This window comes from Nansenia antarctica, assembly GCF_963989245.1.
Source record: "Nansenia antarctica genome assembly, chromosome: 4".
In the NCBI taxonomy this organism is placed as follows: domain Eukaryota; kingdom Metazoa; phylum Chordata; class Actinopteri; order Argentiniformes; family Microstomatidae; genus Nansenia; species Nansenia antarctica.
In genome coordinates this window covers 37,498,867-37,516,170 of record NC_137689.1, presented here as the reverse complement: position 1 = coordinate 37,516,170, position 17,304 = coordinate 37,498,867, and positions in this window count along the sequence as shown.

Below are 17,304 nucleotides of genomic sequence, written 5' to 3'. Positions count from 1 at the left end.
TCGGAAATGTCTGTCTAAGTTGTAAGTACGGTTAGTATGTCTACGTTGTAAAAGTTGTGTGTAAGACTCATGTTCAGTGTGTAATACTGGAATACTGTAACATGTCAAGTGTAATAGATTACAGAAATGTTAAAAGTTTAAAAACATGTGTTCCTTTGTTTGTTATGAACGAGCTAGCCGCTAGCCGCTAACACTACTCTGAGCACTAGGTAATTATCATTGTATATATATATATATATTAGGCTAGCTATTTTATGAACATGGTATGGTAGTATTTTATGAACATGGAGTGCCAGTAACTGTAGGCAATATTTTAATGTACTATCTTCCTTTTGTTGCAGCTTTGATGCCCCCCACCCCACCAGACACAGCAGCTCAACAACTCAGAGCCGAGTGCTCATTGAAGTACACCACACACTCTGGCAATATTTTGTTGAATAACAAGAACAGTTGGGCATAGATACAGCATGTTGAACTGTGTCATGATTTATTATCTATTGATAGTCAATTCACAGACCTTGCATGCTTACCTGTGTATAGTCTGTTGTATGTTCTCAGTTCCAACTATACTTGAAACTTGAAACTGAACTATAAGGCTGAACATTGACTACTGAGCACTACACTATTTCCAGCACAAGACATCAGCAAATTACTCTTAATGCCTCCATAATAATAAGATGGCTAATTAGCTACATTAATAACATTGCTAGGTGATAATGTTAGCAATATCTAGCTAAGTACTGTAAAGTTATCTTTGAAAAGTCTATCTGACCCAGTGACTAACACCAATGTTTGCACACTGATTGTACTTTGCACAGCTTGTCGCACCATTGTTCTGCTGTAGTGCGACTACCATCACTTATACTTATCACTTTATTACTTATTATTGTGACTATGTACCTTGTTGAAGAACCAAAGCTAAATATTTTTATTCTTGTGTACTGTAAAATAAATTCTGATTCTGATTGAAGACTTTTTTGTATCATTAAAAGACTAACAATAACAGTTACAACAACCATAAATAATAATAAGCTGGGTAATTAGCTTAGGTAATACCTTGCTAGGTAATAATGTTATAGCTGTATAACTATAGCTGTCTGACCCAGTGACCAGTATTGACAGCTGATAGCTGTCAATCTAGAGGGGGAGTGGTTGGGGGTGGGGTTGACCAGCTATTGTTACCGCCCATTACCTGCCTGTGTGAAGGTGTGAAAAAGTACGAAATCTTTGAAGGCCGTTTCCTCAGGATTTAGTTTTCAGGGTTAACAAGTTTCAAATACTCATGTTGTCTTACATTTTTTCCCGATGTCTATGTATGACACATCATTTGAAAGCTTACAATCTGTAGTTTAAGCATATGTAAAAAACAGAAAAATTACTTTGCCCCCTCCTTGATCATTCCACCAGATCGCGTCACATATTCAAAGCTGCCCTTAAAACCCACCTCTTCACCATTGCATTCAACCTGTAGTAGCTGTTTCACTGTCTCTTGCAGAAAAGGATAGCAATTGAACAGGAGAGAGTGGATAGTATTCCAGGGCATGGAGTACAGCATGGTTTCTAGGTCTAGAGAAGAGGCAGAACGAGGCAGAAAGAGAATGATGAAGGGGAAAAAATAACAGACTTAGTGGGTATTATGGATACTGTACAGTCATTTTATACAGACCTATATACATCTGGGAATGTATGAATAAAGTATTAGCCTAAAAGCAGTGGAAGCCAGGGTGACAGAAGAAGAGGAAAACATTTGTGATTCAGACCTAAGGGTGAAGGAGGTTAAGACAGCCGTCATGGGATTAAACCTAAATAAGAGTCCAGGTTCGGACGGGCTGACGGCTGAATATTATAAAGCGTGTGTTGACATCCTGGCTCCTATATTGTGCAGAGTGTACACGTGTATGGGGAATAAAAGGGTGGTTCCGGACTCTATGGGCTTGGGGGTGCTCACTTTATTGTATTTTAAGGGTAAAGGGGACAGGAAAACATTACCGAATTATAGAGCTTTATCCTTACAGAATTGTGATTATAAAATTATAGCAAAATGAATGAATGAATGAATGAATGAATGAATGAATGGTCTTTATTGTCATTGCTATAGTACAGGTACCAAACAACGAAATTTAGGAGGGGTGGCTCCCCCGGTGCTAGGAAAGAAAAAAAACTAAAAAAAACACAAGAAGGGAAGGAGCTGGTTTACATAAATAAATAAAGGCTATGTACACTATCCACTATCCTATACTGTACAGATAGACGACTAGGGTTGTCATATTGCACATAGTGTTATTGCACATTCATTTGAAGTGTCGCAGTTTGCAGGCTAGTGTTGTATATTTCTACCCTGTTGGCTACTAAAATGAAGAATAGTTATTGAGCAGGTTAAGACCATTTATTCAAAATACAACCGTATACAGACATCAAAGATGGACGCTGGTCTGGCAGAGAGAGAGGGAGAGAGAGAGAGAGAGAGAGAGAGAGAGAGGGGGAGGGGGACAGAGAGAGAGAGAGAGAGAGAGGTGCTTGGTCAAGAGGTGAGGGAGAAGAGAGAGAGAGAGAGAGGGGGAGGGGGACAGAGAGAGAGAGAGAGAGAGAGAGGTGCTTGGTCAAGAGGTGAGGGAGAAGAGAGAGAGAGAGAGAGAGGGGGAGGGGGACAGAGAGAGAGAGAGAGAGAGAGAGAGAGAGAGGTGCTTGGTCAAGAGGTGAGGGAGAAGAGAGACAGGGCCAGAGCCCACATCCTTACTTATAAACTTGGTCAAGATGCAGTCATAGCCAGTGGTCCTATCAGGTCAGGGGGAGGGGCCAGGAGGTCATAAATACCTTGCCCCACAGTCAGGAGACATTTCCTCATAGCAAACATATAGGCCCATTATTAAGTACAAATAAACTACAGATTCCCCCCTCGGAATACCCAGAGGGTGTTCCGAAACTAAACGACCATAAAACAAAAACAAAAACACAAAACCCCACAGACTGCAACTAAGAAACCAAAGAATTTTTTTTTTTTTAATAAAAACTAAACAACAACAGACAGAAAAACTACACCAACACACAACACAAGAAACATAATAACACAGACCAACCCAGCACCAGTACCAGCAACCAAAGATATCATATAAACCAAATACAAAACAATCAACAATAAAAAAGAATCCTAAAAATAACAATACAAATTAATCTAAACACAGTACATCATACATATTTCAACACAAAAACTTCCAACGACCGATGTCTTCTCTGTCCTTGAAGCGTCAGGGTCAGAGGTTACTAGCACGTGAACCCAGTTGGAGAACAGCCTTTACCGCTGTCTCAGATTGATAACACTTTCATAGTCAGGAGCTTTTTCTTCGTTGCGCTAGGAACAGAACCTCTTTCCTGTCTTTGCATAACCACCACATCACTTCTCAACTGACATCAATCACATACGATATAGAAATAAACAAACAATACACAAATAATGACATTCAGATATCATAACACATAATTCCCCAACAGTAAGCACAGGACAAAGGGAATGCATTAATGCATAGATCTTCACCTCAGGTGAGGACTAGTCTTCTGAAAAGTTCGTCAACGTGGACTGAGTGACTGATTTTCCAAAAACAGTCAATGAGGCCCTGTCTCCTAAGAAAGTCAAAAATCATGTCTGCTATAATAGGTGCTCCTATCTTAGCAAAATAAGTTTCCCATGCCCCTAAGACCGTTTCCAGCCATGCTATCATCTGCTGTCCATTCCCGTCGTTCCCTTTGATCTGCTGCTTCACTACCCTATTCATAGTCTTTAATCTTTTCCTAACTGGTCGTCGTCCGTCAGTGTCATTCAGGTTCAGGCAGTCGTCTGGTCCCCTCCCACGCTGATCAAGGTCTGGGGAGTCGCCCTCAGCATCATCTGAAGCATGATGCAGGCACTCGCCAGCATCCCCAGTAGCACAGGTGTCCAGGCTTTGGACACCCCCAGGCTGGACCTCCAGACTGTCAACACTCTCTGCTTCGTTGGTTTCTGGTTTATTGGCATCTGGACAGCTTTCCACTGTCCCCTCGGTTTCAGGCACTGCCGGTAATGTCACTGGCTGTAACACTGGCATTGCCACTGGCTCTGGCAACACCACAGCATCTCCTCGTAGCTCCTCCTTCTCAGGTTCTCTGGGAACCTCGGCACCTGTTGGCACAACATCCTGCCTACTCTGTACATCCACCCCCCTGTCCACCACCCGTGGCCCTATTGGGGTAGGGATATGCCCAGACACCACTGGTGTACCCACTCTGATGTTGTTTCTCCAACAGACCCCACATTGACCTAAAGCATGGTCAATCTGTTCCATCAAATATGGACTCCAAAACCCATATTCCTTGGTGATCTTGCGTCTTACCTCCCCCCTAGCCACATGTGCTAATCCATGAGCTTCCCGTATTAACATGCCTATTAAATCTGAGGGTGCTACAACCAACCCCTCATGATTCCTCCATAGACCTGTGTCATCCTGACTTGCCCCCCTTGCTAGCCAAACGTTCTTGTCTAACGTAGTTACTCTACTCTGTAACATCAATAAATCCTCAAGTGTGACCATGCCCTGTAATTGCTTTTCATGTGTGACCAGAAGATCTTTACCTGCCTTGTCTGCTCCTGTAATGGCTTTGGCTGCATCTTCTGCAGCCCTGTTACCTTGTGTGACATGTGATGAGTCAGACCTGTGTGTGGCACACTTCACTATGGCTAATTCCTTTGGCTTCATCATGGCTTGTAACAGCTTCATGATCTGTGCGTGATGCTGTATAGGCGTACCATCAGTTCTCTTAAAACCCCGCCCCCTCCATACAGCTCCATTAAAATGACAAACATTATGTGCATAGGCAGAGTCGGTGTACACTGTCACTCTCCGTCCGGTTCCTAAGTTGCATGCTTCTGTGAGGGCAATCAACTCAGCCAACTGAGCCGAGCAAGGCTGAGGAACTGCCTCAGCCTGTTCTACAATAAACTTTGAATTCTGTGCTTTAACTAAGGAATACCCAGCGCACAAAGTTTCTCCTACCCGGTAACAAGACCCATCAACCCAATATTCTATATCAGCTCCCTTTAAAGGCAAAGCTTGTAGGTCTGTTCTATGCTTAATCACTCTGGCTGTCGATGGAATCTGAACACCGGATGGCACCGTCACCTGACAGCCGTCAGGTGTGCATTTTACTGTACAGTTCAATTGGCATTGAGCATCTTTCCCTAGCAGCCCTGTTGGCGTATGTTCTGACACAAGTATTGGCAGAGTTGCTCTCTGTCCCTTGTACTCTAAGTCTACAAGCTCAGTTGTAGGAATCAGCTGTTTAATTCCCTCAAATCCGATTGTCTTGACATATTCTCTAGACATAGGAAGGTGCGTGGCGCCTTCAGGCTTCTTTGTCACCACCAGCTGGCACCTCCTACTCGGATCTTCCGGACACCCCTATAGGCCAGCTGCTGGGCCTCCGTAAGGGTTCATCACTCCTGGAGCAGGTGTAGCAGGAGGCCAATATCCTCCTCCTTGGCTCCCCCCTGCGCCCCCCTGGGGCCTGTTGTAGCAGGTACAGGCTAGATGTCCATTCTGGTCGCATTGGTAACACGGTTCTAGCATCTTCTTCCCTGCTGCTGTCCATCCCCCTGGTGGTGGTCCTTGGCCAGGCTGGTTGTACATCTGGTATGGAACCGCTTGCACCCCTGGTGGCCCTTGTGGGTATGGATACCCCCCTTGTGGCCCCTGTGGGTAGGACTGGAAAGTAGCAGGATACCCCCCTTGTGGCCCCTGTGAGTAGGACTGGTAAGTAGCAGTCTGCACTCCAGGTGGCTGTTGCTGTGGGGCTAAAGCCTGCACTCCCTCTATGTTCCTCTCGCTTTCAGTCAATTGCACATGAGTCAATATTCTGAGTGATTCTTCGTCTCGTGTATTCTGTATCTGAATATTCTTTCGATATAACTCAACTTGATGAGCTACGTGGTCTATATAAACAGCTTTGTTCATGTGTCGTAGCCCTACCACTTCTGCTAGCTTATCCTTAACTGGGGTAGGAAGCCCTTCTTGTATTTTTTCCCTGATTATGGATTTTTCTAAGGGGTTATCTTCAGCGTCTTTCCCTGTCACACTTCTCCATTGAGAGTGCACACGGGCAACAAAACCCCTGGGATTCTCATCTCCCCCCAGTGGCTTCACAATGATATTGTCTGGGTGAATGTGAGTAGGGTAAGTCTCTCTGATTGCTTTCCACAGCCTGCCTCTGTTTGCTGCGAAGAGCTCTGGATCATACACTGATGTATTGATATATCTATGAAGTCCTGCCTTCATCAATATTTCCTGCATTGTATCCAATCCTGCAATAAAGGCTAAGAGTCTTTTCAGGTCTCCCATCGCGGCCTGCGTTCCTGTCAGTCTCACGTCGACCTCTCTCGTCCACGAATGGCCACCATCTTCCAGGACTGGGAGCTTTTCTATCACTTCAGACAGATCTGTATGATTCCAAGGATGATATTCTATCTTGTTACCCCGAATCAGCACTGGACAGTTCTTTAATGTATTTGATGACATTCGATGACAATCTTCCTCTTCCTCCCTTTCTCGTTGCTCCTTCAGCCATCTGTGGTGTCTTTTTGCTGTGGCTATCATCTTCCTGACCTGAGCGTGGTAGCCTTCATCTGCACTGTCGTCATCTCTTGAGTCTTCACGGCCATCTTTGCTGTCATCTTCCTCGTCACTCCTGTCGTCCCCTTTTCCCCTTGGCTCCTTCTTGGTCTTCTTCTTCTGGGAATGGTCCTCCAGTGCCTTAGCATATGGAGGGGGACTGGAGACAGGACACATGTCTGTGGATGGAATGTTCAATTTCTGTTCCAGTGTTCTGGCCAATTCATTTTTCTTTTCCGGTTCCATCTGAGCTATTTTCTGTCCCTCTACCTTAAATAGATCTAAAATAGCTAACTCTAACTTGCGTTTCTCTGATCTAATCTTCCCTCTTTGATGTGCTTTGTGCACATTGATAAGTATTTCCAATGTTGCAATTATTTGTAAATTAAGGCTGCCCTCTTTCGGCCACGGCTGTTCAATGTATGCCCAACGGCTATTCCATTTCGTAGACATTTTGCTAATTTCCCTAACAAGAGGATTCATTTTTTCCACTACAGCCATAGGGGATAACGTAGCCAACATTCCACTAGGTTCACTAATATCTTTTAACACCTTCGTTGAATTTGACCCCATTCTACTTGCTCAATATGCTGACAATATTCTATATTAGATAAGGTGTACGCTTCTTACAACCCACCTTCCTATTGCCTTATTTGCTAAACAAATGCTAGTCCAATTTAACTGTATTAACCGTCCACACAAAACCACTACAACCCAGAACAACAGATTTGCCTCTTGTGTATGTCAGTGCAGTATTAACTTAAATCTAATATCTGTGTAAGTACTTTATACTTAAATGTGTTTCCTAATTGTTTATGAATATGTGTCACTTAATTACTCATTCAATACTAATTACAGTTCTGGTCAACACAATTATCAAATCACAAAGGCTGGTCAACACCTAAGTATTCACTGATTTACAAAAACCCTTTTACTGCTTAATTATCAATACAAACTATTCTGCTATTCCTAATCAAAAGCTGTGGACATGACCTAACTTGAAATAAAAAGATGTAAAATACGAATATTAATTATAACCTGTAAAGAAATCGACTTATTATTTGGAAGGAATGAATGATTAATTATTAATTACAATCTGTAAAGAAATCGACTTGTTATTTGGAAGGAATGAATGATTAATTATTAATTACAATCTGTGTAATTAATTGAATTAATTAAAGTAATGTAATATATATAACAATCATTTAACCATTCATCATCTTACAGAACCAATGTTTTAAAAATGTCTTGTCGTGTTTTGTCCAGTAGATGGCGCCGGCAGCCAACAGCTCTGTCTCACAGAACGACTCTATCTTTTAATCTTACCTAAAACTCACAATCTATCTTTTACTTTTACAATCTATAAATAAATCAACTGTTAAGTGAAAGGAATGAATGACTAGTTAGAATTATTCATTATATCATCATATACATTGATTTAAAACTTGTGGAATCAATCAATTGTTTTGTGAAACAGAAAATGAATGATCTGAATAATTAATTCAACTGATAAGTAATTAATTAAATTAATTAAAGTAATGTAATACTGAACAGTCATTCACAACATCAATCTATGCATCAACCTTTTAGATTCTTTCACCAACATTCTGTAAGCAGGCACAGAGCCGCTTTATTGAGGGTAACGACTGGCCTATTCGCTTCGCGTGCTCTCTGTGTGTGTGAAATGTGCCTGCGCTGCCCATGCGCGAGTCCCCGTGTGTAAACTGCGCGTGAACTCGCCTCTTTTCCTAGGGCTCGTGAATGAATTCTATCAAATATCTTTAAACTACTTTAAATATCCTGATGATCAATTCACTATCTTTCTATCTTTGAATTACTACAATCTATGTAATGCAACAATCACACGCAACCCCCCTACGTGTCCGTATTTTTGAATCAATGTGTGTACAAGCCCTGACGCTCGTGCATGTGTGCCCGGACCAACAGGAGGGGGGGAGGGGCAGGTCTTTGTCCTTTCCTTCTGGGGGAGACCGCGCCCTCTGTTTTCGCCTTAATCAATAATCTTAACACAACTTTGTTTTCACAAACACATTACATTCTCCACGACACAACAATTTCAAGATTATCTCTCAATGCAGTTAATCTATTAGTTTCCAACACTTATTCAAATACTCATATGCTTTTCACTGTTCCTTCACAGAGATATCTAAAGGCCTCTGTGTGTCCGCGTCTCTGCGCGTGTTTTTTCTCCGGACAAAGGACAATGGCGTCTAAGAATGGATTCTATGACACAGTTCTGAAGAATTGATTTCTTAATCTACTTCAAATAATGCTCTTACTTACAAAACAGACTCCATAATCCAGTTACACTTTATCAAATAGACACTATTAGAGTACGTCTTCCTCTAATACCGAATTTTACACACATACACGATATTCCATAACACCATGCAAACAATAACTTTTAGTTACACAACTAATATGTTAACACAATTTTATACAAAAAAAGCGAATTACCAAATTCGGCTCTCTCCCCAACCCCAGCTTAAAGACTATGAAAGATGTGTTTCCTTTCCAACAAGATACTTTACTTTAAGGTTGTTTTAGTCTCAAAGAAAATGTTTGAAAAACACAGCTGTTCCACACAATCATACCTTTTTTGCAGCTTCAGTTTTCAAACGTAGATTTCCCCTTATAGACTCCTGGGTTTTTGGCTCGCCATGTGTTGTATATTTCTACCCTGTTGGCTACTAAAATGAAGAATAGTTATTGAGCAGGTTAAGACCATTTATTCAAAATACAACCGTATACAGACATCAAAGATGGACGCTGGTCTGGCAGAGAGAGAGGGAGAGAGAGAGAGAGAGAGAGAGGGGGGGAGGGGGACAGAGAGAGAGAGAGAGAGAGAGAGAGAGAGAGAGAGGTGCTTGGTCAAGAGGTGAGGGAGAAGAGAGAGAGAGAGAGAGAGGGGGAGGGGGACAGAGAGAGAGAGAGAGAGAGGTGCTTGGTCAAGAGGTGAGGGAGAAGAGAGAGAGAGAGAGGGGGAGGGGGACAGAGAGAGAGAGAGAGAGAGAGAGAGAGAGAGAGGTGCTTGGTCAAGAGGTGAGGGAGAAGAGAGACAGGGCCAGAGCCCACATCCTTACTTATAAACTTGGTCAAGATGCAGTCATAGCCAGTGGTCCTATCAGGTCAGGGGGAGGGGCCAGGAGGTCATAAATACCTTGCCCCACAGTCAGGAGACATTTCCTCATAGCAAACATATAGGCCCATTATTAAGTACAAATAAACTACACTAGAAATGTACATATTTGTGCCTCAGCACTACACCAGATTTTTTTCAGTCCAGCAGCTGCCATCAATCCGTTCAAGCAGCTGCCATCAATTAGCTAATAGATTGAATGAAGTAATTAAACATATTATTGCACCCAGTGTGCGAATTAAATCACGGTGTGCGGGGGAGCCCAGGGATTAAAGCAAAAAAAAATTAAAATCTCCTGACGGAAAAAAAAAATCAGGCCAAATCGGGGCCGGTGGCTTTCCGTGCGCAAACCGCGCTGCGATTTTCCGTTCTACGTTCTAATGCTTTGACTTTTATTTATTTTTTAATATTTCGAAAAATCAATGACACATCGCTAGTCAACTAACACGGCTTGTTTTGTGAGCCTGCTAACAATGTAAAGTAGTGTTCTAGTTAACTAGGTAGCAGTCCAATCCATTTCGCTGCTGTATTTTGGCTTGACTAGCGAGTTTGTGTTGTGATTCTCAACAACGTAGTTTCACCCTTTTCCATAGTTTTGAATAATAAATGTGTGGACTGACGATGTAGCGCAGCCTAACTTATTCTAATAATTATTTAACGTTTTATTCTGATAATGATTCCCCCCTCCTCCCAGACTTACAAGGTCACACTATTATTGGATTGGTTGTTTGCGTGCCGGGTGAAGTTAGCTAAACATTTAACCTGCTAGCTAGCAAGAGAAACATAATGTCACTCTCCAAAGGTCTAAAGAGGAAAGTTGACGGTGAAAACAGGGCATTTAAAGAGGAATGGACAGTGAACTATGCGTTCATTCTACCTGGTTTCATCAATGCAAAGCCGTTGTGAGAGACTCACATCTTCCGTGCTCACAATGAATGTTCCCTTCCACCTATACATGCGAGTCGTCCTTTTTGTCAATGAATGTGATAAAGACGGACTAAAGGAATCGATTGGTGCATAAAAACCTTGAGAACTGCCGGATTAAAGTGACGTCCATAATAATAAATAATAATAATACATTAGACTTATAGCGCTTTTCTAGACACTCAAAGACGTCCATATCACCAGATAGCCAACAAATAGTGACCGATGGGAGATGCCAGTTTTCTCATTAAGTGAGATTTAATAGCCTAATATAATTTTTTCTATTTTTAATGAATGGCTCATTGTAATTATTATCCCTAGTAATGTAGCGTGTTTGCTCTGTCATTAAATGTTTTTCAGGAGCATATAGGCTAAGCGGATTCAGTTTTTTTTTTTTGCGTCGATTTAGTTGTCAATGTTTTTCATAAAATTAAACTGCATTTGCTTTGTTACTGTTCACATGTGTGGTGCAGTCACATTCACATAGCCTATAAGTAAACTTTAAGTTTGAATTATTTACTGAGCTGGCGTTACTTTTTTCAAACCACACACCGCATGTCGGCTATTTCAGCACCACGCGTTGTCCACCTACTTCTCACTATGAGGGGTTCAGCGTCAGTGCACCCCGCTCTGTTACTGTCGCATAGTTGTAGCCAATAAAGGCCTATATGTAGGCTATATAGGCTATTATATATCATTTATATACCTAATACCAACATCAAAATAGATTGTATGCCTCTACAAATCATATTACACCAGGTAAAATCCGTCACAACTTGGAATAAATCCATCGCAATTTGGAATATTTTAGAGCTCCCCCAAAATTTCACAAACCATGTTTCCAGGGGAGCTCATGTCACCACTAGGGGAGCTATAGCTCCCCGAGCTCCCCCTTATTTCGCACCCTGATTGCACCTACCCAGGCCTGACCTACCTATGTGGCAGAGATTATGTGCACATTGAGGGATGTTGTGAAGGACATGAGAGGGGGAGGTGGTCTATTGCTATCTTTGGATTTAAACACTTTTGGCTTTTGACAGGGTGGAACATGTTTTTTTGTTGAAAACAATGGAAAAGTTTGGGATTGGGGCTGGTATGAGGAATTGGGTTGAATTATTATATAAGAATGCTAGAAGTAAAGTAAAGATTGATGGATTATTGACTGACTCAAGATCAATAAGACAAGGGTGTCTGTTCGGTCTACTGACGCCGACCGAAAGGCTGGACTGAAGGACACGGATACCATTCAAGTCGTTTTTCTTATTTTAGTGAAAATTGAACAGATTGTAAAACCTGCGAATGCAGACAACAAAACATACATGAATACACAGCTCTGACACATTCAAACTAACACAAAGCATATAAATGTTACACAAAGCACACATCAAACACACTAACCGTGGCATCCCTCAAGTCCTGGCATCACACAATGAACCCATACGCACGGTCTCCCACTATTTAAGCACCTAATCACAGCCCCCAATATCCCTACGCATAACTGATCTATATCATCAAACAATTCCCACGCAGTTATGAGGCATAACTCAAAATAATGTTACTAATATCTAATAATCAATAATCAATAATAACTAATAATTATTCAAATAACATTCAAAATAACATTCCACATACACTGAAACACCCCATCCTAACTGGACAGTACAGTGTCTATTGTCAGCATTATTATATAGCATATCTGTGGAGCCATTGGCATCTTATATTAAGCAGGAGAAGGAAATTAAAGGAATAAATATGCCGGGGGGAGGAGTTAGCATAATCCATCAATATGCAGATGACACAACATGTACTGTAAGGGATGTAAATAGTGTGAACAAAATAATGGGGTGTGTAAACGTACAGTATATGGAAAGGCTTCTGGAGCAAAAGTGAATGTTGACTGAAATGTTGTGCATAGGGGATGTGAATACAGACAGATTTAAAAATTGTAAAGGGGATGATTAAAGTGTTGGGGATATATCTTGGAGAGGATGATAGGGAGGCTGTTGATTACACATGGACAGGGGTTTTGAATAAAATAAAAACAACATTGAATTATTGAAAGCAAAGGAACATGAAACTGAAGGGAAAAGTTGTAATTGTTACTGCACTGTTAATGTCAAAATATGTTTATATGTTAGGTGTATTGAATGTACCAGAGCTGGTTCTAAATGAAAGCAAGATGTTGGTGTCAGATGTTTTGTGGCGAGGGAAGGGGGTTAAAATAGCGTATGATGTATTAGTAGCAGATTATGATAAAGGAGGTTTGAGGCTGGTAGATCTGGAGGTAAAGATGAGGGAAATGAGAACAGTCAAAATGTTTTTGTATGGGGAGGAAGGACATGGATTGAAAGGATACTTTAGGGAAAGGGTACATAGGTGTGGGGATTATGGTTTGTTGATGTGCTTTAAGGCACGGATGTATGAAAGGGTTCCGGAATTCTATAAAGAGGTGTTTAACTCTTTCACCGCCAGAGTTTTCTGAAAAAGTTGCCAGCCAGCGCCAGCCTTTTTGATCATTTTCGCTCATCTTAAAAAATTCCCAGAATATTCTGTTCTATGAATATGTAAACACTGAATACATCAGAAGAAAGAAGAGACCTTCTTCTTGCACACAAAAAAACAAGTTTGATTCTATCTTCTTCCTAGCATGTTCAGTGAACACTTCAATATTGGTGATTTTCATCAAAAAACTACTTTTCGGACAAAAAACAGAAAACCGTGTTTTTGTGAAAAACTGTTTATTTTCACCCCCAAGACCCGTTTGACCCATTTGACATTATAAAACTATTATACACATATATAATAATATAATACACTACATGTTATTTATGTTAATACATTTTCTAAAATTCATTATAATAATAATAACAATACATTTATTTTATAAGGCGCCTTTCATGGCACTCAAGGTTTAAAAACAGTTACAAAATTCAAAAAAGAAAATACATAGAAATATACAGTATAAACATAGCTTTATGAATCATTGCCAATATTTGTCCTTGGTGTGGTACAGTGTGGTACAGCTAGTGTGTAAAGGGACATTACAGGCTTTACAATGGAACGATGTCTCTTTACGTTTTCCCTTTTTTATACAAGCCCTGCAACCCCTGGTTGGGTTCTGCTTTTTGGGAGTTGGGGGGATTTTTACAAGTGTATGGGCTCCCATATTCCCATCCAGCCTTCCCTGAGGGTCCTGGTTTGGTGCTCTAAAGTAATGAGGTCTGGGGTTCCCTCTTGCTTCTTGACACAGGCGAGGCAGGTGCTGAGGTAGACAGACAGACAAGTGGTGAGGAAACTGGTGCTGAGGAAGACACTGCCTTGCTGGTCCATGACCTCACAACCCTTTCAATGAAGGAGCGAAATGTGTTGCATCTGCCCTGTGGGTTTCTAGCTTTGTCTATGACAAAAGCGTTGAAGAAACTGATCTCAAAGAGATATGTAATGAACTTCTTTGGCCACTTCTGTGTCTTCCTGACAAACGGGTAGTAGGCCTACGCAATATTCTGGTCTAGTTTGTCAACTCCATTCATGTTCTTATTATACTCAACAATGCAGGCTGGCTTTCTCTTTGCTACTTTTTCTTTGCTGCCTCTCTCCCAGACCTCAACAGTTTCCATGGTGTAATCATGTAGAGTTGCTACCATTTTTACAATATTTTTGTCGCGCCAAGCGAGGACCATGACATTGTCACTGTGACGCATCAGTGTTTTGCCCACCTTCATGTCAGCATTGGACACATTTGTGATCACTGGTGGTTCACCTCTGTGCATCCTCAGGGTACCACAGACGTGGGTGTTCAGACGAAGGAGGCGCTCCGACAAAGCTACAGAATTGTATAAATTATCCATGTACAATCTGTAGCCCTGACCTCCTAGTTGACCAAGTAGAGAGACAACTGTGTCTCCCAGGGGAGCGCTCTCTCCACAGTTGGGCTTCAGTTTGTAACAGTACCCTGTCTCTGAATCACATGATATGTATGACTTGATGCCATATTTGATGGGCTTTAGGGGATTGTACACCCTGAAGGTTAGGCGACCACGACACAAAAGCATATGGAGATATTGGTGTTGGGTTGATACATCTCTTGAAATTTGGACCCAAGGTAATCTTAGATGGGGCGGACCTTGTACATTCTGTCAGTACAATCGGCTGGCATCGCTGCATTATTACTAAAATGAAGGTATCTCGATATGTTTTCAAACCTGTTGCGAGACATGACAGAGTTGAAGTAGGGGGTAGCTAACATTTCATCAGTGGACCAGTACATTTCAAGCTCAGACTTACGAATTATACCAGTGAGAAAAAAGAGCCCCCAGGAATGTGACAGGTTTCCATGCATGTGATCGAGCGTGTGGTTATTGTGGAGAGCCACTCCAGCTTCAATACATTGAGCTGCATACAAGTTGGTCTGAACAACTATGTCCTGGATCAGTTCATCAGTAAGGAACAACTCAACATAGTCAACTGGTTGTTCTGATGCCAGCTCAGCAGCAGCATTGATAGGTCCAGGTTTCGCAGTGAAAGGAATGTCTTTTGCCTGCCAGTCTTTGTCATGCCACACCTTCTCACCAACAGGGGCCCTTGCTTGGTCACCAGCTGCTCCGCGCCCACGACCTCGTCCACGGCCACGTCCGCGCCCAGCTCTGTGCGGTGTTTGATCTGTAAATAATTAGAATTTGTATATTTATTTATAATTTTATTTATTTTATTTTATTTTATTTATTATTTCATTTATTTATTATTTATTTTATTTTATTTATTTATTTATAGTATTTTATTGTCTGTCAGCTGGTAGAAATATAAATACAATAAAATTATCTGTGTCTTTTTTACACCTGGGGCAGGGGAACGTGACCTTGCACGCGACGTGACCTTGCGCCCACGTCCGCTCTCATGTCCACGTCCTCGTCTGCGCCCATGCCCGTGCACAGCTCTGCACAGTGTTGGATCTGTAAATAATTAGAATTAGTAGGCAAGGCCAGGCAAGTTTATTTGTATAGCACATTTCATACAACAGGGGCAATTCAAAGTGCTTTACATACATTATAAAACATACAGCAAGAGGAGCATAGTAAGAAAAGAAAAATTACAATGAATAAAAGCAAATATAACAAGTAAATAGATAAAACAGTTAATAAGACAATGTAGCTGGTAGAAATATAAATACAATAAAATGATCTGATGTGTGTTACCTTGGACAGGGGAACGTGACCTTGCACTTCGGGTCCAATCTAGGTCTGAACCCGGGTCTGAATCTGAATCCGGCAGGGGGGGGGGGCTTGAAGGCTTAGCACTGTGCACTGTTTGATGTGTAAATAATTAGAATTAGTATAACACTAACTAAAACTATATTCCCGCCCGCACCAGCTGGTAGAGATCTGTGTCTTACCTCTAGCAAGGGAATGTGACGAGTCACTTGCATCCGACGAGGTGGGGCTTGCAGCCCTCGCTGGTCCTGATGTTCCCACTTCATTCACAATTAGTCTCCGACGCTAAGCACTGTGCACTGTTTGATGTGTAAATAATTAGAATTAGTAGGCTACAACACTAACTAAAACTATATTCCCGCCCGCACCAGCTGGTAGAGATCTGTGTCTTACCTCTAGCAAGGGAATGTGACGAGTCACTTGCATCCGACGAGGGGGGGCTTGCAGCCCTCTTTTTTACACCTGGGGCAGGGGAACGTGACCTTGCACGCGACATGACCTTGCGCCCACTTCCGCTCTCATGTCCACGTCCTCGTCTGCGCCCATGCCCGTGCACAGCTCTGCGCAGTGTTGGATCTGTAAATAATTAGAATTAGTAGGCAAGGCCAGGCAAGTTTATTTGTATAGCACATTTCATACAACAGGGGCAATTCAAAGTGCTTTATATACATTATAAAACATACAGCAAGAGGAGCACAGTAAGAAAATAAAAATTATAATGAATAAAAGCAAATATAACAAGTAAATAGATAAAACAGTTAATAAGACAATGTAGCTGGTAGAAATATAAATACAATAAAATGATCTGATGTGTGTTACCTTGGACAGGAGAACGTGACCTTGCACTTCGGGTCCAATCTAGGTCTGAACCCGGGTCTGAATCTGAATCCGGCAGGGGGGGGCTTGAAGGCTTAGCACTGTGCACTGTTTGATGTGTAAATAATTAGAATTAGTATAACACTAACTAAAACTATATTCCCGCCCGCACCAGCTGGTAGAGATCTGTGTCTTACCTCTAGCAAGGGAATGTGACGAGTCACTTGCATCCGACGAGGGGGGGCTTGCAGCCCTCGCTGGTCCTGATGTTCCCGCTTCATTCACAGCGCCGCACCTAATTCGTCTCCGACGCTTAGCAGAAGCACTGTGAACTGTTTGATGTGTAAATAATTAGAATTAGTAGGCTATAACACTAACTAAAACTATACTCCCGCCCGCACCAGCTGGTAGAGATATGTGTCTTACCTCTAGCAAGGGAATGTGACGAGTCACTTGCATCCGACGAGGGGGGGCTTGCAGCCCTCGCTGGTCCTGATGTTGCCGCTTCATTCAGTCTTCGACGCTTAGCAGTAGCACTGTGCACTGTTTGATGTGTAAATAA